General features: G+C 38.6%; 1 long non-coding RNA gene and 1 pseudogene across 1 annotated transcript; one reads left to right on the forward strand and one right to left on the reverse strand.

Moving 5' to 3' along the window:
* The first annotated feature begins 969 nt into the window (after window positions 1-969).
* LOC150039037 (uncharacterized) lies at window positions 970-6,063 on the forward strand. Its single transcript, XR_016534545.1, has 2 exons — window positions 970-1,381; window positions 5,805-6,063. It is a non-coding gene; the product is annotated as an uncharacterized LOC150039037 (long non-coding RNA).
* Window positions 6,064-14,056: 7,993 nt separating this feature from the next.
* Window positions 14,057-15,368, reverse strand: LOC150039038 (26S proteasome regulatory subunit 4 pseudogene; annotated as a pseudogene).

Here is a 15,368-nt window from a genome sequence, read left to right on the forward strand (position 1 = left end):
CTCTACCACTTAAGGCACAGCACCACTTTTAGCTTTTTCTATGTATGTGGTACCTAGGAATTGAACCCAGGGTTTCGTGAATGCTGGACAAACACTCTACCACTAGGCCATGCTTCCGGCCCACTGAGGTGTTTTTGCTCTTGGTTACCACTCACCCATTTGAGCCACAGCTCCACTACTGAATATTTGCAGGTTTATTAGAGATATGTCTGTTAGACTTTGATTCCTAAGCAGATTTCAAATATGGATTCTGAGATCTCAGCCTCCTGAGAAGTTAAGATTACAGATGCAAGCTAGTAGAGCCCAGCTGACCATTACCTTTTCTTTTGCTTAATTCAGTATTAGGATCCTTCTTATCATACAAATATCATCTTTTGATACATAAGCAAATTCTCTCCTGGAAAGTGTTTCTGTATTTTATTACTATCCTAGTGAAAATATTTGTACTTTAAAAATATGTATTTGATACCCTATCCTCCAAAGATTATGGGATGTGCAAGGTTGCTTTCTGTGTTCTTGAGTTAATTGCTTGCTGAAATATTCTCACCAGCCGTACTTCTGTATATTTGTAAGGTTTTTCTATAGTCACATGCTTGAATGACATGAACAATGACCTGACAACAACCATGGCCGCAACAACAGTGGTTTCACATGAAAATCAGAAGAAAAGAGCTCAGTGATAAAGACACTGAAAACAACAAAGTTAATTTTTTACGAATTCAAACATTTTTACTTAATTAATTTTGAATACTAATTAAGGAATAGTAGCCATGAATTATAGCTGAAATAGGATCTTTACATCTTTATCTTATGCATTTGCTTTTTAATTTTTCCTCTAACCTTTAAGAAGCAAAAAGAACTCCAGGTCTGGTAATGAATAATTACCAGATGTAATTTGATGTATGGGATTGAATGTATTTTCTGAAATACATATACATTTTGAAATACTGTTATTTAATTTATAGATTACACATCAAGTAAATGGAGCAGATGATTCTAATGTCTTCTCTCAGTTGTCTGAATTGGTCTCAGAGGAGTCTGCCTTGCCTCATGATGAGCATTTCTCCATGTAAAATACCACTGAATACCTCTAAGGAGTTCTTTATTGACTAAGAAAATGCTGGTACTTGTCCTTGGCAAACTTCACAGGACTGTGGACAGCATGAAGGAGGCCATTGAAGGAATTTCCTTGGTGATTGCACACTCTCAGTCTCTTGCCCATACTCCTGTCACAAATCCTACCAGCGAGGGGTCTTCTATGAAAAAACTTCCACATGATGAAGAATTGAAGGGAAGTTTCCCTCCTGGAGAAAACCATGTGACTTCTTCCTCAAATGCATACACTTCAGTTGAGAGCCTGGACCAGTAGTACCTGAGCAGGGTCAGTTGCATTTCAATATGTTCCACTGGTTTGCAAAGTTTGAATGATTACACTTCATTTTTTGACATCCTGACTTGTTTGACTGCCTTGTGTTCAGTTAATATTGCTATCATTCAGTGTTCATAATAGAATTGGAGATCTGGGTATTTTTTTTAAACTTCAAGCTCTCATTCTGAATGTCTACAGATTTGGGGTTGTTTTTATTGGAATACCTTTGTTGTTTACAGTGGTGCTTCCAGTATCCTCCATACATGTGCTCTCCACTCTCGGAATAATTTCAACCGTTGCTCTGACTTTATCAGATAGTATACTAAAGAGCATTTTATATATGTCCCATACCTTCTCCTGTCATGTCCTCACTCCCCACTGCTGTCCTTCCCCCAAAAGGTCCTCTTGTACATTCCTATTATTCATCTTTAAATCTAAATTTACCAAATGGAGAGAAAAATGTGACATTTAGCTCTCAGTGTGATGTATTTGGCTTAGCATGCTGAGTTCTCCTATCCATTTTCCTGATAATGATATCATTCCATTTTTAGAGCAGACTCGTTCCTCATTTCGTCCACACACAGCAGTTTTATATGTACTCATTGGTGAATAGGTAGCTTTTGTTTTTTTGTGGGTCATGGGGTTTTAACTCTGGGCCTGGGCTCTTTCCCTGAGCTGTTCTGCTCAAGGCTAGGGCTCTATCACTTTGAGTTTCAGTGCCACTTCCGTTTTTCTGGTGATTAATTGGAGATCAGAGTCTCATGGATTTCCTGCCTAGGCTGGCTTTGCATAGTGATCCTCAGATCTCAGTCTCCTGAGTAGCTAGCATGGCAGGCGTGAGTCACCAGTGCCCAGCTTCAGCTCTTTTGAATAGTGCTAATATAAGCACAAAGGTACAATGAGAAAAGATACATTTTTGTGTTTCTTGACCCCATAAGTATATTGGAAATTGAAATATTTTAACTTTCTGTGGAAGCTGCGTCAGATGCAATAGCCCTTAATGCTTTAAAGCAGCTTCCACAAAATAATGAAGTAGAAGTAAGGCAACTTATTTGAACTAATCAGATAATTTTGAAACAGAAAGTAGGTATAATTCTGAAAGTTTTTTAATAGCAATCAGTGACATGTGACTAAGCTCACATAGAAATGCCAACGATACATTCAGATCACTACACTTAATTTGCAATGGTCAAAAAGCATAATGTAGCTAAAAAACTAGAAGAAAGACAATGCTGTCTTTTAACATGTTATACATTTATCCAAATAAATCAGAAAGGTACATCTCATGCTACAATGAACATGCAAAAATGGGGACAGTGATATCTGTACTGCAGTTTTTATATATGAACTTCCCCAATGCAAATTCCACATTCTGAGTATTTTGTGTGTGAATATATACTACATATGCTTATATGTACCGTATATATAGTAAATCTGGTTTATATTAGGTATTACATATAGCATATCTTATATAATACTGTAATCTGTGTTGTGGGTATAATATGTATAATATATACATAGATAGAGGCTCATGTATGAAAATGTACATACATATCCAAAGAAAAACACCAAGATACATATGTCCACACATATTTCATATATATGTGATTACAACAAATTAGTATTAACCCCCTTGTATCTATGCATATTAGGTGCTCATTTATCTCCAACCTTTCATTTTACTGGGAAAAGTAAAGATTTGACTAATAACCTTTTACACTTTTTTTCAGAGAACTCCTAAAGATACAATAGTGCAAGCATATACTACAATATGACTATGCAGAAATATAGACAGTGACACTCTGTGTAAGATTAGTCCTCATTATGATCTTCCTACATGCCAACTTCTGGCTTTCTTTGTGTGTATTCAGTGGGCCACAGACATACTTGCCTACATATATACACATATATACGTACATATATACATATATACATATAAACATATATACATGTGCATGTACACATGCATATACACACACAAGCCTCTTTACAGGTAGTATGGATTTCTACTTGCCCATCATTATTTTCCACATGTCTTTTGTGAATATTACTATCCAATCTTTCCCATTCAAAAATATAAGAATGCAATATTGTTATGTAATTAAAAAGTACATATGACTCTTGACATTATATGACTTCCTAGATCATACATTCTGGTTAGTATTTCTCTACAGCTAAATGATTAGTGCGATTTGTTCTCATATAAAGTAGTTGCTTATAATTTTTTCATCATTTTTCTATGTCTTTGTGTTTGACAGATTTGTGATAGACCCATTTAGTTTTGCAACATCAGTTCAACAATGGAACCTTTCTGTTTAAGTGTTTAGAGTGGCAGCTTTTTGTGTTGTGCTTTCTTGCTGCTTTTGCAATTTTCTTTTTATTATATAGGTGATATACAGAGGGGTTACCATATCACAAGTCAGGTAATGAATATATTTGTCTTTAGATAATGACATCCCCTCCTTTATTCTCTCCCATATTTCACCTCTGTTCCCTTCCACGAGTTATATAGTTCATTTTCTACATGATTTCTACTGAATATCACTACTTCATTTGTTCACTCTCTGTCCTTCCACTTTTGTGTACCTCCCTTATCCTCCCCATAGACAGAAGCAGAGAGGCTCTTTGTTCCTCCTCCAAGAGCGCCTGCTTTGGTCTAACGATATATGATTGACCAGAGTCCTCTATGACTTATCATGTCACCATGTATTTTAGATTTATTCTCTGCCTATGTGTCATTTGTCTTTCTGAACTTGACTTATCTTCACTTAATATGATTTGTTCTGGGCCCATCCATTAACTCGCAAATGACAGATTTTTTTTTGCCATTCCTGGAGCTTCAGTTCAGAGCCTGGGCAGTGTCCTTGGGATTTTTGAGGCTAGCACGCTACCACTAGAGCCACAGCACCACTTCCAGCTTTTTTCTAATATGAGATACTAAGGAATTGAACTCAGGGCTTTGTACATGGTAGGTGAACACTCTACCACTAGGCCACACTCCAGGCTCCCAAATTACATTCTTTTATTTTATTTTTTGGTCAGTTCTGTGTTTGAACGCAGGGCCTGAGCATTGTCCTTTGGCTTTTTAATCAAAGATAGTGCTCTAACACTTGAGCCATAGCACCACTTCTGGCTTTTCCATATATGTAGTACCAAGGAATTGAACCCAGGTCTTTGTGCATCCTGGGCAAGCATTCTACCACTAGGCCAAACACCCGACCCCAAATTACATAATTTTTAATGGCAGTGTAAAACTACATTGTGTATCAGTATTGCATCACTTGGATCCACTCACCACTGTAGGCCATCTGGACTGTTCCCATAACTGGGCTATTATGAATATTACAAAAATGAACATAGAGGTGCAACTGTATTTACAGTGTTCTGGCTTGTGTTTTTCTGGATAGATGCCCTGAAATGATATGGCTAGGTCACAGTTAAGGGATTTTTTTGAGGAACCTCTAGACTGCTGTCCAAAGCGGTTGTATTAGTTTACAGTGAAATAGGATTCCTTTTCCCTCAAATCCCCCCAGCATTTGTTGTTCTAACTCCTAATGTTGGGCAATGTAACTGGAATAAGATGGAATCTTAGAGACATTTTGATTTGCATTTCCTTTATGGCTAGGGATGGTGGATTGCACATCCTCTTTTTCTTTGTCATTCTTACCTCTTCCTCTGAGAAGGTGTCTGCTCACTGTTTCTCATTCATTCACAACAGCTGCACTGCTATGACTTTGAAAATAGCTCCTTGGTCTCTACATATCTTTATACACATGTGTATTTATATGCAGATATCTAGCCTTTGATGGAAGACTTCACAAGTATGGTTCATTTTTGTTTGATTAAGTCATGGGCCTTGAACTCATGGCCTGGGTGTTGTCTCAGTTCATCAGCTCAAGGATAGTACTCTATTGCTTTGAACCTCAGCATCATTTTAAGTTTTCTGATGGTTTACTGGAGAAAAGAGTCTCTCAGATTTCTTGCCTGGTTGTTTTGAACTCTGATCCTCAGAGCTTAGGCTCCTGAGTAGATAGGAGTGCAATCATGAGCCATCAGTGCCCGGCTGTTCATTTTCATCTGTGCTACATGATTAAACTATACACAGTCAAGGACCATGTGAATTCATAGACTTGGTTTTTCATTGATGTTAGCAATAGTGCACCTAATACCAACTTTACATACTGTAAATGCAAAGGGTATTTCCTGCTTTTGTCTAGAAATGAAGCTTCTTCTAGCAAAAGTTAAAATGTAAACTCTCCAAAACAAAGCTTTTATGCAAGATTGAGACATATTACTTTCCTAGCTAACCTAATTCAGTGTTCATTGTGCTTTTGTTGCTTTATGTATTTTGCATTTCATGTGCTAATAGGAGTTCAATATGATATAACATCTAAATTTCTGCTTCTATGTCTTCTCTATTTCTTGTTTGCTCTAGTGTTGGCTGTCTGTCCTGCCGCTCTGATGGATAAAAGCATCTGCAGGTGGAATGCAGGACTCCATCCAAAGTGATGCTTAGCATTTCAAGCTGCAGAGTCCTGGGGTATGAGGGATTGACGCAAGGTCAAATAGCTCTTCCTCATCTGAAATCTTTGTCACGTCCCAGGACTTATTGTGAGTGGCATACACAGACTGTGATTATCTGACTAAGCATTGTGGTTGCAAGTACTTGACATCACAACGGAAAATGTCTTTGACTTTGTCTACTGTTTCTGTTTCATTTCAAAATTGAACATAATTGCATCCCTGAGCAAGATATGGACAGGCTTTCGAGTATACTATGTATTGTTATATTCCAGAATGGCTTAACACTCAGAGGACAAGTACATGGATATGCCAGGTATTTGGCTGGGCAGTTCAGTATATGATAATATTTGTGAGTATATTGTCCACATTTTCAACATTGCAAATACACAAAACGTTAATTTGGACAATATCAGAGAAATCACACTTTTTGTCTACAGTGCTGTGTATTGAAGGCATGGCCGTGTGCATGCTAGGCATGTGGTCTGCCAGTTGAGCGACATCTCCAGCTTAGGTTACCCCTCTACCACTTCTCTCCGGTGGTGAGATATGAACTCAGAGCCTTGAACTTTCCAATTAAGTTTCAAAATAGAACACGAGGACATGGTGATACCAATACTCTGTCTTGTATACTGGTATTGTCACAATATTCTAAAGCACTGAGATGACAAGGACATGGACTCATCGGGTGTTTAGGTCCAGACACCAACTGAGGACATTACTCCTTGGAGACCCGTATCCCCCAGTGCTGTGATGTAAATTGTTAGTGCATAGGCACTTACTTGGTGATTATTTCTTCTTGTACTCTAGAAAATGCATACAACCCCTCGAATTGGGTTTCATACACAGGTGGTTTGATGAGGATTTTTTAAGAGTTCTCTTCTCTGCTCAGTAGAAGAAGAACTGCATCTCCTCACTGGTGTCTCAGTCATTCACCCAACTTGTCAAAGGGCAGAATGGCACAGACAAAAGCTGCACTGCTGTGGCCTTCAAACTAGTTCCTCACAATCTTGGTGCTTGTTTTCAGTGCATCTTTATACACATTCTATCTATATTCAGGTGTCTGAACTTTTTTGGCTGACTCCTCTGGATGTATGTGTACTCTGCTCCTTATTATCAGCACTGAATTGTTGAATTCTACACAGTCAAATACTATGTGAATTTCTACACCTACTTGTCCTTCCCAAATGCCTATAATTCACCAAAAACTGACTCTACAAGGCTGAATTTCCTGCCTTTTCCTAGAAATGAGTTTTCTTGCTCCATTTAAGTGTTCACCTCTGCTAAACAAAGGTTTTATGAAAGGATGAACAAGAGTTCATGCCTTATGAATCTACACCAGTGTTTCCTGTGGTTTTGTGGGTTATTTTCTAGTTCACTTGCTATGTGGGATACAGTTCAAGACTTCAAGCATTAATTTCCTTTTTCAGAGTTTTAAAGTTTTCATCCAAAAGGTCCTTTACGTTCTTAGTTCAGGTAATTCCTAGGTACTTTATTTTCATTGAGGCTATTGCAAAAGGAGTTGCTTTCCTGATTGTTGCCTCATTCTTCTCACTGTTGGCGTAGAGGAAGGCAGTTGATTTTTGAGGGTTAATTTTATACCCTGCTACCCTTCCAAAGTTTTGAATCAGCTCAAGGAGCTTGGGACCATCTCTCTGGTTTAATAAGGATTTTTAGTTAATTAAAATTCATTCCCAAATTTCAAGCCCAGTGAATTTAGTGCTTTTCTGACCATCAGTGTGGCATCAGACTTACTCAAGAGTGGGGACATTGTGATCATCTATCATTATTCTATGCACACGGTGATGAAAATACTTGGGGTCATAAGACCGTTCGCCTAGAAGAAATGAGATATGTGACAGAGCTGTATACCTACTGACATGAAAGTTAGGAACGAAGTTTAAAATTTCTCTTAGGAATTCTTATCTCCTTTCCATTGTTCTAAAAGGATTTTTAACATCACCAGCACAAAGGTCCAGAGAGGAACACAAGCAGACCAGTGGACAAAAGAGCCAAAGAGACATGAAGGACGTTAGGGACAGATTCTTGTCCTTAAAGACTTTTTCATCCCAAGTAATCTAAAATCAGCTCATGCTTCATATTCCTTACCTTCAACCTTCTAACAGAGTGATTATTCGATCTTCTAGACTGCATATCCTATCATCCTGCATTCTGCTTATTCTATTTTCTAGACTGCTTAATCGACAATACTACATAGGTACCACTAAGCAGAGGTTAATGGTGCTGTCTAAATGCTCAGTCCCTGAAAACATCATTAAATGTTTATTCTGACAATAAAATGTACATAAAAATCATGATTGGGAAATCAGGGGGCAGTGAAAGGGAGACAAAAACATGAGAAGGGGTATCACGGTTTGAGAAGTAATGTAACCATTACCTAAAAAAATCTAACTGTAACCCCTCTATACATTAACCCTAAATAAAGTACAAAAAAACCCCACACCACCATAAAAAAAATCTAGACAGGTGTTAATGTCTAGACAGGAGAAAAACTGAAGACAGACACAGCAGAGAAACTGGGGGCACATTCTTCTCTTTCTTCTGTTTTCTTTTGTCGTTTCTCATCACGCGCCTTGTTCTCATCACCAACCCTTTCTGGTGGATCATAGAACATACTTGCTGAATTGTCTGTGATACAATCTGGCATGAAAGGCAGGAAGAGTTGATTGAGCATAAGAGCACGAGCAGATCTTTCCTGAGCACTTCCTCTGCAAGTCTGCCTCTTCGCTCTCACTGGCCCATCTCTCTCTTAGGGAATGTTGTGCTGCCAAGCTCACTTTTCCTACCACACAGCACCAGCGCAATACAGAGATTTCTGATCTGACTTCTTACTATGTAATATTTACGATGAAATGAAAGATGCCCAAGGTGACTTTCTTACATATCTACAGTAGCAAATATATTAAAGTGATATACATACTACAAAGGTTGTATACAAAATAATGTCTGGTGTTGAAGAAACGAGCCACTTCCTAAAAAGGATAAATACATTCCTAAACTATATTGTTGAAGGCGGCTCCTTTGTACAACTACTTAAAGATACTAGTAAAACATGCTGTCTACTTTTGAAAACGCTTTTGTCACAGCTTTAATCTTCTGATTTTCTTCTTCTTCAAGTCTGTGAAATGCTTCTTTTGACCTAAGAGTATACACTAGCTCCCCCCTTGTTCTGAAGGACAAAGCAGCCAAGCATTCATGCCTTCTAATTCTTGTCTATCTCCAGATAGACCCTCATATTAAACAGGAAGGTGCTGGAGGCATTAAGGTAGGCATGTTAAATCTGTCCAAGTCTCAGTCTGAATGACCTGCCCTTAGCCTTTGTCTCTGGGGCCTGGCCAGTGTTTATAGTTCTGGATTTTTCTCTTCAAGATGACAAGAAAAGGCATTGTGTTTGGAAAGCAGTCTGCCTTTTGCAGTTTTATAAATCCTGTTCTTCCTGGATCCCTAGATATCTATGAAGTGACTGCAAGAGAGCATGGCTAAGATCAAGAACACATTGTATTTTCCAGCAAAAGTAGCTTTTACTTGACTTAGAGGCAAAGGGACATGGCCTGACTGCATACAGAAGTGGCCAGACTTGTTGATGCTTCCTCACTGTGTTTGTTTCTCCAGTAACTGTGGTTGTGTCCCACACATCTGCACTCTGACCCTTTTCTTTCTATATTCAGTGTTGTTCAAAATACAATGCTGAAACCTTCTTCCCTTTGAAGGACAAGCAGGAGCATATGACCTGCTTAGCCTCCTCAGGAATTAAGTTTGTTCAGTGTTATGTTTATGATGTACAGATCAACACAAAGTACAATGTTTACCCTTATTGTTTTCAAACTCAAATATTTAAAGTCATATGAGCTATAAAATGTCCCCTCAAAAACTTCCAGCTGCCAAATTTACACTTCCTCTAGGTTTATTTTGTCATATTTGCACATTTTCCTTTCTACCAAATGGATTTGCAGAATATAATGCATTTCATGACTCTTTGGAGCAGTATATAACACTATATTTTCTGTGTGTGCATTTTCCACAGATCTATAAATATTAATCCTATTTTTAAAAGAACAACCAGGGCACAAACCTAGAATTTATTTTGCTGATAGAAACACAGTTACAAAAGAGCTACCATATGATTCTACTATGAGAAACTCAAGAAACATTAAAACTGGTCTATGGTAATGAATACTCAAAAGAACACTTTCAGTGTTTGGAAAGTGAATATAAATGCCAGAACATTGTCAACAATTTGATAGTTGTGTTCATTGCACGCCCTCATACATAATTGCATTAATAGGCAAATGTAACATGAGGGCAATGTGGAGTCTGCATCAGTAAAGGTTTATTTATATAAGCATGCATTACATAATTATGGTTTTTCAATTAAGCACCCATTGTTTTATTGTTGCTGTTGTTGTTTTTTGCCAGTCCTGGGATTGAGCTCAGGGACTGAGCACTGTCCTAGGACTTTCTCAAGGCTAGAGCTCTACCACTTCAGCCTCACTACCACTTCCGCCTTTTTTCTAGGTATGTGGTACCGTGTTGTTATTTATTGATACATACAGAAGAATAAATATCATGCATATTAATAAGTACCACATGAGATTTTGAGACACACACATGTATATACATATACACACACAAAAACACACACATGTATGTACATAAATCAGGTTAAATACAACTATTATGTCAAGCATTAGATAACATCATAGTGAAACTTTAAAATCCTTTCTTCTTCATTAATATATAACACAATGCTGTTGTATGTAATCAATCTACTGTGCAACAGCTGAGTGAAAAGTTACCTCTTATGTCATTATAATCTCTTGCTCATTGATCAACCTTTTTCCAAACCTTCCTCCTTCTGACGCACCCAAGTTTCTGGTATTCACTAGTCTAGGCTCACCTTCTTTGAAATCAATGCTTTGCTATTTCGCATATTCCATACTTGCCATTTGGCTTATTTTTTTAACATATAACTTCTCCTTTTGTGTTGCTGACAAAGATAGTTGTTTGCAGGAGTAAACAATGTGCTATCATTAGAGGTGCCACACCATTCACGTTGGATGGACACTGAAGAGGTGCATTTCATCCCTTGGCTATTCACTGCTGGGCAGTGAGCTATTAACCACGGGTGCATACGTCTCTGCCACATAATGATCTCTTAAAGTCGCATCAATACCCAGTCGAGGTATGATTGGATGCCAGGATCATTGAAGGGTGATTTGTTTGAGAATCTTCACACAGTTTTCTAGAATGGTTATGCTAATTGGTATCCCCATCAATAGCTTGTCAAAGGCCATCTTTCTCCACAGGTTTACTAGCATGTGTTATCTCTTATCTATTCAATAATTGCCATGCTTGTTGGAATGTTGCAGTGATATCACATTGTAGTTTCCACCTGTATTTTTCTAATGATGCGTGAGGTTCTGTATTTTCTCTTAAACTATATATATATATATATATATTTTTTTTACCAATCCTGGGGCTTGAATTCAGTGCCAGGAACTGTCCTGGCAAAAGAATCCCTATTAGGAAATTCAGTACAGATGGGAACAACAATAACAAAAATTATTTGTACATCTATCCAGGTTCTTTTCTCAGCGTACAAGAAGAGTTGATATGATAGTGACATAACCAAGATGATGCATTAAGATAAAGCAATAGAGGTCTAGGGAGGTGATTTTGTGGCAGAGCGTTTGACTTGCATGCAAAAACACTCTGAGTTGGATTCCTCAGGACAACATAAACAGAAAACACCAGAAGTGGCAGTGTGGCTCTACTGGTAAAGTGCTAGCCTTGAGCAAAAGAAGCTCAAGGACAGTTCCCAAGTTCTGAGTTCAAGCCCCAGGACTGACAATACATTACAAAAGTAAATAAATAAGCTATGCAATATCATAATACCCTTAGGCTCAACTGGAACTTAGTGTTTGAAGCCCTCTTCCCTTAGCAAACCTGACCTCATGGATAATGTACTTGTTCTCTGGGATTTTAGAAGATTAAGGTCTCTTTCCCTTGGATGCTTAGATAGCTAACAAAACTGAATAAATAATAAGTGAAATTTTAATGGAGCCACTTGAAATTGCACCGTATTTACTGTCTAACCACCAGGGAGTCTTGGTTTGAAATGAATGAGATTATCTGTGCCCAGATGTAATCTACCAATATATTACCATAACACAGTAGCCTATGAAATCATTGAGAAAAATACTTTGAGAGTATGGAAAGGAAGGAAGGAAAGAAGAAAGAAGAGAAGGTGAGCAAGACAGAGAAAGGAAGAAAGAAGAGAAACAAAAAAGAAGAGAGAGAAAGCAAAAAAGCTAGGCATTTTTGGCTCAATCTTGGAAATCAGCTATTCAGGAGGCAAAGATCTGAGGAACATGGAAAGACTTCATGTCAATAAATGGCTTGGTGCAATGGTATACAAGTAGAAGAACTGGAGCACAGAAAAGCTGGGACAGAAAGCAAGAGCCTACCTTGAAAATAACAATTACATAAAAAGGGCTAGTGGTGTGGCAGAAGTAGGAGAGCCTCCCAAGCAAGCAAGAGACTGAGTTCTTTTCCCAGAACCACCAAAGAAGCCAACGTAGTAACAAATCAAAAACAAAAAGCTCAAACCAATGTGCCTTAGATAAAAAACATTGTAGTTTGGGAAAATCAAAGGGAATATTCTTACTTCAAAGGAAAATGTGGATTAAACATAAGTCAATCACATGACAAGTTTCAAAAAACAGTAATATAATTAAGAGAAGTCAATCAACAGTTAAGTTTCACAAACCAGTGATGTAAGTTAAATCTAGGTCAAATCCATCCTTGGCATATCGTCTCTTATTGCCAGACACCTGGGAGGAACAAAAATGATGAAGCTGTAAAACAGAAGTCAACCACAAAGAATTTGATATTGTTACCTAAAACTTTTACCAGGATGGGAAGCAAACATGTCCTGCCCACTTACCAGTCTTCTGATTAATTTTTCTAGATGTCTTTTCTGAGTTGCAAGGTAAAAGATCCTCATAAGTGTTATCAGCCTCAGAAGCCGAAAGAATACAATCATTCTAAAAATTTATAGATACATACTTTTAGTTCAGAAAGAGCAGAGTTCATCAATACATACGTTTAAATCTGTGTACATATGTTACATTGCTCTGCACCACCCCCATGGCCTCCACGTTCTGCTCTAGTGCTCTAACAGTCAGCTATACCCCTCATCCCAGAGGACACTGGGTAACATATGGACATACTTGGTGGTCACAACCAAATGGATGCAGGTGCTAATCACATCTAGGACTGCTAGTAAACACCCTACAATAAATATGAATCTAGGAAGAATGATAGGATGTTTTTGTCCTCTCTTCCCTACCAAAGTAATAACTATCTTCTCAAAATATCAGTAATGCTAAGATTGAGAAATTACTGTCTGGACAAACAGTAATGAGTTCATTCAGATTTATAGACTATTTTAGTTTTCATCTTCCCCCCAAATGGACTCTGATTGTTTGTACATTGGTGTTGTTCCTTTTAGTAACAGAGGCTCCCTACAGCTAGTACATGCATATCAGGCAGGGAACAGGTTGCAATACTTCCCAACCATACTGGCTGGTGTTTCTCCTCCATTCAGAAACACAAAGGTGTGGTCATGTCCAACAAGATTCATTTGGCAGAACTGCTTCAACCATGGTTCACAGATCCCAGAGTTTCCAATTCAGTGGTCTAGGGTGGAGGCTGATGTGTTCTTTCTTTCTTTCATCTTTTCTTTCTCTCTTTCCTTCTTTCTTTCTTCCTTTCTTTCTTTCTTCTTTCTCTCTCTCTCTTTCTTTCTTCTTTTCTTCCTTCCTTTCTTCCTTTCTGTCCATCCGTCCTTCCTTCCTTTCTTCTTTCCTTCCTTCCTTCCTTCCTTCTTTCCTTCCTCCTTTCTTTTTCCTTTCTTTCTTTCTATCTTTCTTTCTGAAAAACGCACTTTATTGGGAAGCAGAGTGCTGCACAGCATAGACAACAGAGATTGCCAGATGTGAGACCTACAAGCCACATTTCCTAAGACAAAGGGGAATTTTTAGTAAAATCATCTGACCCATGGTTTCCACTGGGCAGGCACTAATGGCTTCCCAATGGAGAGCCAGGAAAACTCCCATCACTTTCCTGAGGCAGTTGTGGTTCCTAGAGATAGAGCCCCTCAGGTGTGCCTTCTTGTTTTTAATAAACAAGGTTTTCTTTAGATTTTTTGAAGTCTACATTTGTTACTTTAATTCTGCGTTCCCTCAAGGCCATCAGCCCAGCTTCCGTACAGATTGCCTTATTGTTGGCCCCAGAGAGATCATCTTTGCCCTGATCAAGTCATCTTGAGTCACGTTGTCTGCCAGGACAGTCATGCTTTTATGAATGTGGAAGGTGAGCTTATTTTTTTTTCTCATCTGGCAGGGGGAACTCAATCTTTCTGTCAATGAAGCCTGGTGTGATCAGTGCTGGATCCAAAGTTTCTATCTGGTTTGGGGCCATGATCACTTTCACATCCCCCCTTGAATCAAAACGATTCAAGTGGCTTAACAGCACCAACATGGTTCTCTGAACTTCTCTCTCACCTCCAGAGTCCAAATCTTACATTCTGGTGCCAATGACATCAATTTAATCAATAAACACAATGGATGGTTCGTGTTCTTCTGCAACTCGAAACAATTCCCATACAAGTAGGGGCCCGTTGCCTAGGTGCTTTTGAATAAGTTGTGAGCCCACCTCTCTCAAGAAAGTGGCCAATGTTTCATTTCCTACTGCTTTAGCCAACAGTTTTACCTGTGCCAGGTGGCCTATAGAGAATGATGGATGTTTTATACCAATCTCTTCATAATATTCAGGATGAGTGAGAGGCAATTCCTCAGATTCCTTAATATACTGGATTTGGTTGTCTAAGCCACCCATATCTGCATATGTCTCCTGGGGAGCCTCTCCACCTTCATCACTGTGACCAGGGGGACCGTGTCATCCATTAGCATCCCTATCACCGCATGCACTTTGTGGTTGAGCAAGACTGAGCAGCCTGGTTCCAGCAGGTTCTTGTCCAGGATGGAAAGGATGATGACACAGTGCTCAGAGCCCACAGATGTGGACACCATGGCACAAATGTCATCAGTGATCCTCTTCCAAGGTGCCTACCGACATCAGGGTCCCCCCCAGGTCATCCACCTTCCATCTTTCCTCCTCTTGCTTTGCTTCTAATAGCTTTATTTGTTCCTGATTTCTAAGAAATTCTTCTTCCATGAGAAGATAATCTTTAATTATCTCTAACTTCAGTTATTTCAAGCGACACTGAGTGTAAGGTGTCACCAGTGGCAGTTTGCTGGCAGCATCTGGTCACTTCGTTTTCTTCTTCTATTTCTCCACTCTAGTTGGTACAGGTAATTCATATTTCCTTTTCTTGTCCTTATCATCCTTCATGCTACCTCTGGCCATGACCATGACTCTGACTCCGATCCAT

The sequence above is a fragment of the Megascapheus bottae genome, unplaced genomic scaffold (assembly GCF_031878675.1).
Source record: "Megascapheus bottae isolate mThoBot1 unplaced genomic scaffold, mThoBot2.hap1 HAP1_SCAFFOLD_50, whole genome shotgun sequence".
Lineage (NCBI taxonomy): Eukaryota > Metazoa > Chordata > Mammalia > Rodentia > Geomyidae > Megascapheus > Megascapheus bottae.